The following is an 8,590-nucleotide window of genomic DNA, read 5'->3' as shown; positions in this document are numbered from 1 at the left end:
ACCCTGTTATTTTACATATCCTATCATAGGTGCCTGTAGATCACCATGGTATTGATCTATAATATCATAATATAGGGGGCTGTAAATCACCCTGTTATTTCACATATTCTTTCATATGTGCCTATAGGTCACCATGTCATTTCAATATCATATTATAGTTCTGTTATTTTCTTTTTCCTATCATAGGTGCATGTAAGACACCATGGTATTTAACCATATTGTATTATAGGATTCAACCTTCATGCACCTATGATACAGATCTATATTGGGATTGGATCTGAAGGCTCCTGTAATATGCAAAAGTGTAGATAAATATCAAGTGTAACCTGCAGTCACATATGATAGGCTATGTTAGAGATAAAAGTTGTGTGACCTGCAGACACCGAGTATAGGCTATGTAACATTTACATAGCAATCATGTGACCTGCAGGCTCCTATGATGGGCTCTGGTAAGGATCTATGAGAATAAGACCTGCATGCACCTATGATACAGATCTATGTGACGTGACCTGCAGTCTCATATGATGTGCTCTGGTACAGATACATATCAGTGTGACCTGCAGTCTCATATGATGTGCTCTGGTACAGATACATATCAGTGTGACCTGCAGGTAGTTACAAAAGGCTAATGTTACATAGGAATAAAAGTATGAGCTGAAGGCAATGATGGTACAGATAATTTTTGGTTTAATCTGCAGGCACCTATGCTAGGATATGGAACATAAAAAAGCGGTGAAACCAACATGCACCTATAATAAACCTGCAAGCACTATAAAAGGATACAGTACACAAATCAGTGGTGTGACTTACATGCACCCATGATTGGATATAGTACATACAAAAGACTGTGTGACCTACAGGCACTTATGATAACTGGCAGTCATCTATGATGGAATATGATAAAAAAAAAGCTGTATGACCTACAGGAACCTATGATAGGCTATAGTGCAGATAAAAAGTCGTGTGGGCTACAGGAACCTATGATAGGCTATAGTGCAGATAAAAAGTCGTGTGACCTACAGGAACCTATGATAACTGGCAGTCATCTATGATGGAATATGATAGAAAAAGCTGTGTGACCTACATGCACCTATGATAGGTTATGGTATAAATAAATAGCAGTGTGACCTGCAGGCTACTCTGAAAGGCTTAGGTACACATATATGGTGATGTAACCTGTAGGCACTTATGATTGGCTATGCATGGTGCAGATCTATAGTGAAGTGACCTACAAGCACCTATTATAGACCCATGATTGGCTATGGTGCAGATCTGTGGTTATGTGACCTGAAGGCACATATGTTAGGCTACCGTATAGCGGGTTATTTTCGCGGGTGTAAAATTTCGCGATTTTAATTGAATAAGGTATATGAAATATTTTTGCGGGTATTATTTTGGCGGATTCAAAACTTTTATCAATACAATTGCATGTACACTTTTAAATAGGCGGAATTTATTTTGGCGATTTTGTTCTATCCGTGAAAATAAGTGAAAATTTACACCCCGCGAAAATAACCCGCTATACGGTATGGTACAGATAAAATGTTGTATGGCCTGCAGGCACCTATGAATGGCTATATGCAGTCTATGGTGGTTTGACCTGCATGCAACTATGATAGACTACGGTACAGATCTAAAGAAATGTGACCTGCAGGCACCTAAGAAAGACTATAAACAGATAGATATCAGTATGAACTGCAGGCATCTATGATAGTCTATGGTACACATACAAAGTTGTATGACTTGCAGTCACCTATAGACTATGGTACAGATGAAACGCTATGGGATCTGCCAATGATAGCATTTGGTGCAGATATATGTGATGTGACCAGCAGGCACCTATGATAGGATAAGATACAGTTAAATAGCAGTGTGACCTACAGGAACCTATGATAGGCTATAGTGCAGATAAAAAGTCGTGTGACCTACAGGAACCTATGATAGACTATAGGGCAGAAAAAAAGTCGTGTGACCTACAGGAACCTATGATAGGCTATAGTGCAGATAAAAAGTCGTGTGACCTACAGGAACCTATGATAGGCTATAGTGCAGATAAAAAGTCGTGTGACCTACAGGAACCTATGATAGGCTTTAGTGCAAATAAAAAGTCGTGTGACCTACAGGAACCTTTGATAGGCTATGGTGCAAATAAAAAGTCGTATGACCTACTGGAAACTATGATAGGCAATAGTGCAGATAAAAAGTCGTGTGACATACAGGAACCTATGATAGGCTATAGTGCAGATAAAAAGTTGTATGACCCACAGGAACCTATGATAGTCTATAGTGCAGATAAAAAGACGTATGACCTACAGGAACCTATGATAGGCTATAGTTCAGATGAACAGTCGTATGACCTACAGGAACCTATGATAGGCTAAAGTGCAGATAAAATGTCGTGTGACCTACAGGAACCTATGATAGGCTATAGTGCAGATGAACAGTCGTATGACCAACATGAACCTATGATAGGTTATAGTGCAGATAAACAATCGTATGACCTACAGGAACCTATGATAGGCTATAGTGCAGATAAAAAGTCGTGTGACCTACAGGAACCTATGATAGGCTATAGTGCAGATAAAAAGTCGTGTGATCTACAGGAACCTATGATAGGCTATAGTGCAGATAAAAAGTCGTGTGACCTACAGGAACATATGATAGCCTATAGTGCAGATAAAAAGTCGTGTGACCTATAGGAACCTATGATAGGCAATAGTGCAAATAAAAAGTCGTGTGACATACAGGAACCTATGATAGGCTATGGTGCAGATAAAAAGTCGTATGACCTACAGGAACCTATGAAAGTCTATAGTGCAGATGAACAGTCGTATGACCTACAGGAACCTATTATAGGCTATAGTGCAGATCTGTAGTGAAGAGACCGACAGGAACCTATTATAGACTATGGTGCAGATCTATGGTGATGTGACCTGCATGTACCTATTATAGTCTTTGGTACAGATAAATAAGCAATGTGACATGCAGTCACCCATGCTAGACTATAGTGAAGATTTATGGTGATGTGACCTTCAGGCACCTCTGATGGGCTAAGGTACAGTTAAAAAGCTGTAAAACCTGCAGACACCCATTATAGGCTTTGATCTATGGGGATGTGACCTGCATGCATTTATGGTACTAATGCATAGCAGTTTGACCCTCAGGCTCCTGTGATAGGCGAGTACTCTCAGATCTGTACTTAGTGTATTTTTGTTATTCGCATGAACAAGTAACCATCAACGTCCACTTTGTGTTTTGTAAGATGTTTTTCTATTTCTATTTATTTGATGTGACCTGCCTTTTTCAACTGTTTTTATAGTTTGTTATTCTGTTCTACTGTTACACCACGATACCATGTTATGAGAGGGTTGGCGCCTTCAAGTAGTTTAACCCCGCCACATTCTGTAAGTGCCTGTCCCAATTCAGGAACCGGTAATTCAGTGGTTGTCATTTGTCAGTTGCAAGAAGGAAAGGTAACTTCTAATTTACATTCTGCAGAGGATATGCCTAAAGAAGTATGGACTATATTATTTTCATACTTTGAACGACAATATTATTTTATATCTCTACCTGTGTGACGTTTACATTCTGACGTCAAACGCGCGATTCTACGTTAGAGTCAGTGTTAATCTGGCCATTCGCTCCTAGTACTTAAGATCTTTCAATCGTTAATTGGTGGATTTGACATACTTAAATAAAATTCAAATATAAGGGAGCAATGAATGAGGTTGTTAAATTTGATGTGTGCCTTTTTGTGCTTCTTTGTTAAATGTTTGTTTGTTTTTATTGTGATTAAGATACTTGTGGTACTTGTACATTCTGTCATTATTGTTTATGATACAATTATTCTCGTATTATTGTCTTTCATTTTTGCTAATGTGCTTTGTCTATATATGCCTTTTTATGTTTCTTTGTTACATATATGACGTAGGTATGTACTTATACATCCCGTCATCGTGTTATTGTACTATGGTAAATTTGTGTATTCTTGTCTTTAATTTATGCTAATGTGATCGGTCTATATGCAATTTTGTGCTTCTTTGTTACTTATTTGTTTGTTTTTTTTAATGATTAAGATTTTAACACAATGTTGACTGCTGTATGTTTGACATTTTACCTATTATGTCTGTTTGTTTTTTTTACGCATCGTTGGCAACATAATGGAATTATATGCGACTGTCATACAAGTGAGAGGTTTAGCTAGCTATAAAACCAGGTTCAATCCACCATTTTCTACGTAAGAAAATGTCTGTACCAAGTCAGGAATATGACAGTTGTTATCCATTCGTTTGATATGTTTGAGCATTTGATTTTGCAATTTGATTAGGGACTTTCCGTTTTTGGAATTTTCCTAGGAGTTCAGTATTTTTGTGATTTTACTTTTTGTTGCTGTGTTTCATATTTGTTTTTCGTTTATTATTTTGTACTTAAATTAGGCCGTCTATTGTGGAGAGTTGTCTCATTGGCAATCATACCACATCTTCCTTTTATATATATGGTGCAAATCTAGAGTGATGTGCCCTGCAGGCACCTACCATACAGATATATAAATCAAAGTGTGACATGCAGGCATATATAATAGGCTATGGTACAGATAATAAGCAGTCTGACCTGCAGACTCAAATGATAAGCTATGTTACAGATCTTAAGTGATGTGGTCTGCAGGCACCTGTTGTCCAGATACATTTTTGGTGAGACCTGCAGGCACATTTGATACAGATAAAATATGGTGTGACCTGCAGGCACCTATAAAATTGTATATGATCATACGCGTAGATATATGCAGCACTACTTTTTTATAAGTGGTGACTGGTAGTAACCGTTCACATAAGCTTTTATCCTCGTGCGTTTCACCAACATAAAGTAGTCCACACAAAGTACATTCAATTTCGTACACGACATTGTCCGTGGAACAGTCCAGAGGCTCGAAAGATTTAGTATAATACGTTTTTCCTGTTAAATTACTGGTAAAATCAGGAGTCGTGATTTACATATTACATGTCTTACACGTGCTCCATTTTCCTTTTATGTGTTTACAAGAAGAAATGATAGGTGTTGATTCACTTGTAGCAGGTGTATTCAAACAGTCGAAAATATGAACGCAACATGGCTTTAATTTATGAAAAGTATCTGAATTTTTAAAGTAGTAATTACCTTCTGGCTGAACGTACGTCAAATCAGGGGTATCCCGGAGGATATTCCGTGGAACACACAAATCAAATGCTACAGTGTTCCGTGCAGCACAAGAGGACCTTGGTAACCCGGGCGACGTCCCAGCCGGTTTGTTCTCTGTATTATTTGTTTTCATCATGCATAAAGCTTCCAAGTTAATGATGCCCTCGGGGAATAATCCACCAGCAGTAAAGTTTCGTCTTGGAAGAAACTTGACATCGACTTGGTTGTAGTAAAAAGTAAAATCACAAAAATACTGAACTCCGAGGAAATTTCAAAAAGGAAAGTCCCTAATCAAATGGCAAAATCAAAAGCTCAAACACATCAAACGAATGGATAACAACTGTCATAGTCCTGACTTGGTACAGGCATTTTCTTATGTAGAAAATGGTGGATTGAACCTGGTTTTATAGCTAGCTAAACCTCTCACTTGTATGACAGTCGCATCAAATTCCATTATATTGACAACGATGCGTGAACAAAACAAACAGACACAATAGGTAAAACTGTCAAAAATAGGGGTACAGCAGTCAACATTGTGCTATCATCTTAATCACTATAAAAACAAACAAATGTAACGAAGAAGCACAAAAAGGCGTACATCAAATTTAACATCCTCATTTTGCTTTTTTATTATACGATTTTATTTATCTATGTAAAATCCACCCTTAAAGGATGGAAGGTTTTAAGTACTGGCGTAAAATCGCGCGTTTGAAATTCGCACAGGTAGACATAAAATAATTTTGTTTCTTTAATTTCTAGTTCTGGTGTATATATTAATGGAAGCCCAATCAGAAAAGTTCGGATTGTTAATGGAAGGAACATCATCAATATATCTGAAAGTGAAATTAAATAACCTGGCTTCTTTGATCTTCTTGTTTTTGACAAGTGTCTGAAGGAACTCCGATTCATATGAAAATAAGAAGAGGTCGACAAGGAGAGGCGCACAGTTCGTTCCAATAGGAATGCCGACAATTTGTTGAACAAGTCTACCTCCAAATTCAACAAATATGTTGTCAATAAGAAACTCCAGCATACTGATCACTTGTTACTCTGTGTAGCATGTTTTACCCTTTTATTCACTATTAACAAAATATGCCTTATGGTATCCCAAAGTAATAAATTTATAGCGTATGCTACTTAGTGAAAAGTTTCCACATGCGCGTATTCAACAGCAACAGAGTACCTTGTAGTTTGATGTCTTTCGAACCGTTGAAGAATTTAAATGAATGGTAGAAAGAAAACGACGAGTTACGTAGTACAACTTGAACTATTAACAATCCCCAATATCGCAAAAGGTTGTTTCAATTGACTTAGGGTAACGGTTGTGCACGGTGAAATAGATGTTTATTGTTTGTGTTCATATACAGTTTACATTTTATCATCGTATTCGTAGACACATCTGACTAACATTTAACTATTACTCTTTTTTTTTCATAATTAGCGCGCTTTTTTGTAGGTGAGCAAATTCGATAAAAAAAGTTACCGTCATATTTCAATATATTGTGAAATGTATGCGATAACCGAGTTTACCGTTTGATACTTTATCTTGCTATACTCAGACAATGAAATGAAACAACACTTCTAAATTCGACTGATCTTCATAACTTGTACAAAATACATACAATCTTCTTCGACGAGATATAAAGCATGATTATTATGGAGGGGCCTGATGGGGGGGGGGGGGGGGGGGGGGGGGGGTCTCGTCACGATTCACGAGTTGATTTTTTTGTCAATCACGATTCACAGAAAATAAATTTCCATGATCACGGATCACGAAAATATAAAAAAAAATGAATCTGTAGAAAAACGGATCACGATAGCGAAAATGCGCCGATCACGAAGAACGGAAATAACCCATCAAGCCCCTCATTATGCATAAATGATAGTGTATAAGCAATAAGGTAATTGTATCTTAACGTTTACTAATTAAAAACACTATCAACATTGATATAACTGGCATATGAAATCTTACAAGTGTATCGACGTGTAATTTAGAAAAACTTAAGATATGGATATTTATTTAAAAAAATATTAAAACTGAAAATTGTATAGCTACAAGTAAGTACAAATATATGATCTCGGAAAATAGATAAATCGAGTATTATGATTTTTTTTCTCTCAATTCTACATTCAATTCCCTCATGCTATTTATAGAAATTGATCCCTTAAGAGGTCATATACAAAATGATAGTGTATACAATCAAGTAGATGTAGTTTTAAAAATCACTACAAAATACATGCAAGTATCGGTCAAGGACGAGCTCTAGTCAGCACTACACGGTAAAATAAAGGTGAAAAATAAAATCAATCAATTAACAGTTTAACTATAAGCAATGATTAATTCAATCTAGCCATGTTTGTTTTTCTTTTCTTTTTGTCATTTTGTTTTGTTTTTGTTTTTGTTTTTTTGCTTCTTAATTAAAGTAATTTAAGTTACAGTTATTCAGACTTTGATTCGTTATATATCTTATTTTTAAACAGAATTGAATACAAGATTCAGATTCAGATTCAATATTTCATTATAGTCTCACCACATACAAACATACAATAAGATTCACAGAATAGCACACAAAACAGTTAAAACATTTACAATGTATGCACCAATCTTAAAAAGATTTATGAATGACTTTTAAGACACAATATATTCATATAAAATTGTTTACACATTTACATTTGAAATTTACATGTCCATCTATACTATATGAATGTAAAACATGTTTTTTAAACTAGTGAAATAAAATACGGTTTCTTCTCAATAAAATGTTGTTGCATGTTTTGGCAACTACAGTAGCAACATTCTCATTATTAAATAAAAATATAAACGGAAAGTGACAAGATTATTTTTTTAGCATTGTTTTAACATTAAATTGTTTTGCATTGGTTGCACTACACGTTGCTTGCAGTGATATGAACAATAATCATTTAACTATGTGGTTTCAAATAAGGCAACACATACCTTTGTGTTTAAGAAATCCGTACAATAATTGTCCAAGCAATTGCTAAAAAGACCAGGATTTCTTTAAAAAAGAATGCACCATGAGTTTGGTAAGCTTCTGATTTTCTGAGGGAACTTGTGTGAAAAGAATACAATTAGTTTATTTCCACAGATTTAAAAAAAAAATATAAAACAAGAAATAGCATAAATACAATACGATTGGTCACTGTCCGATAAAGACAGATTTCTGCCCCCTCCCCCCCCCCCCCCTTTCCAAAGGGCTATTTAGAATTATTTTTACAAATATGTTAAAAAATGAAATCCGTTTGATACATAATATGTGCAGTCCCATATCTATCAATGATCACAATACAGGCTATGTATAATGTAACACCCGGTAGTCATAGTTATAAAAATTAACATTGTGAAATCTTTGTATATTTTTCATTTTTATTTCAACGTCAATTTTCATATGTTGAG

Source organism: Mytilus californianus, unplaced genomic scaffold (assembly GCF_021869535.1).
Source record: "Mytilus californianus isolate M0D057914Y unplaced genomic scaffold, xbMytCali1.0.p SCAF_6, whole genome shotgun sequence".
NCBI lineage: Eukaryota > Metazoa > Mollusca > Bivalvia > Mytilida > Mytilidae > Mytilus > Mytilus californianus.
The sequence above is the reverse complement of the archived record's forward strand: the minus strand, read 5'-3'. Positions refer to the sequence as shown.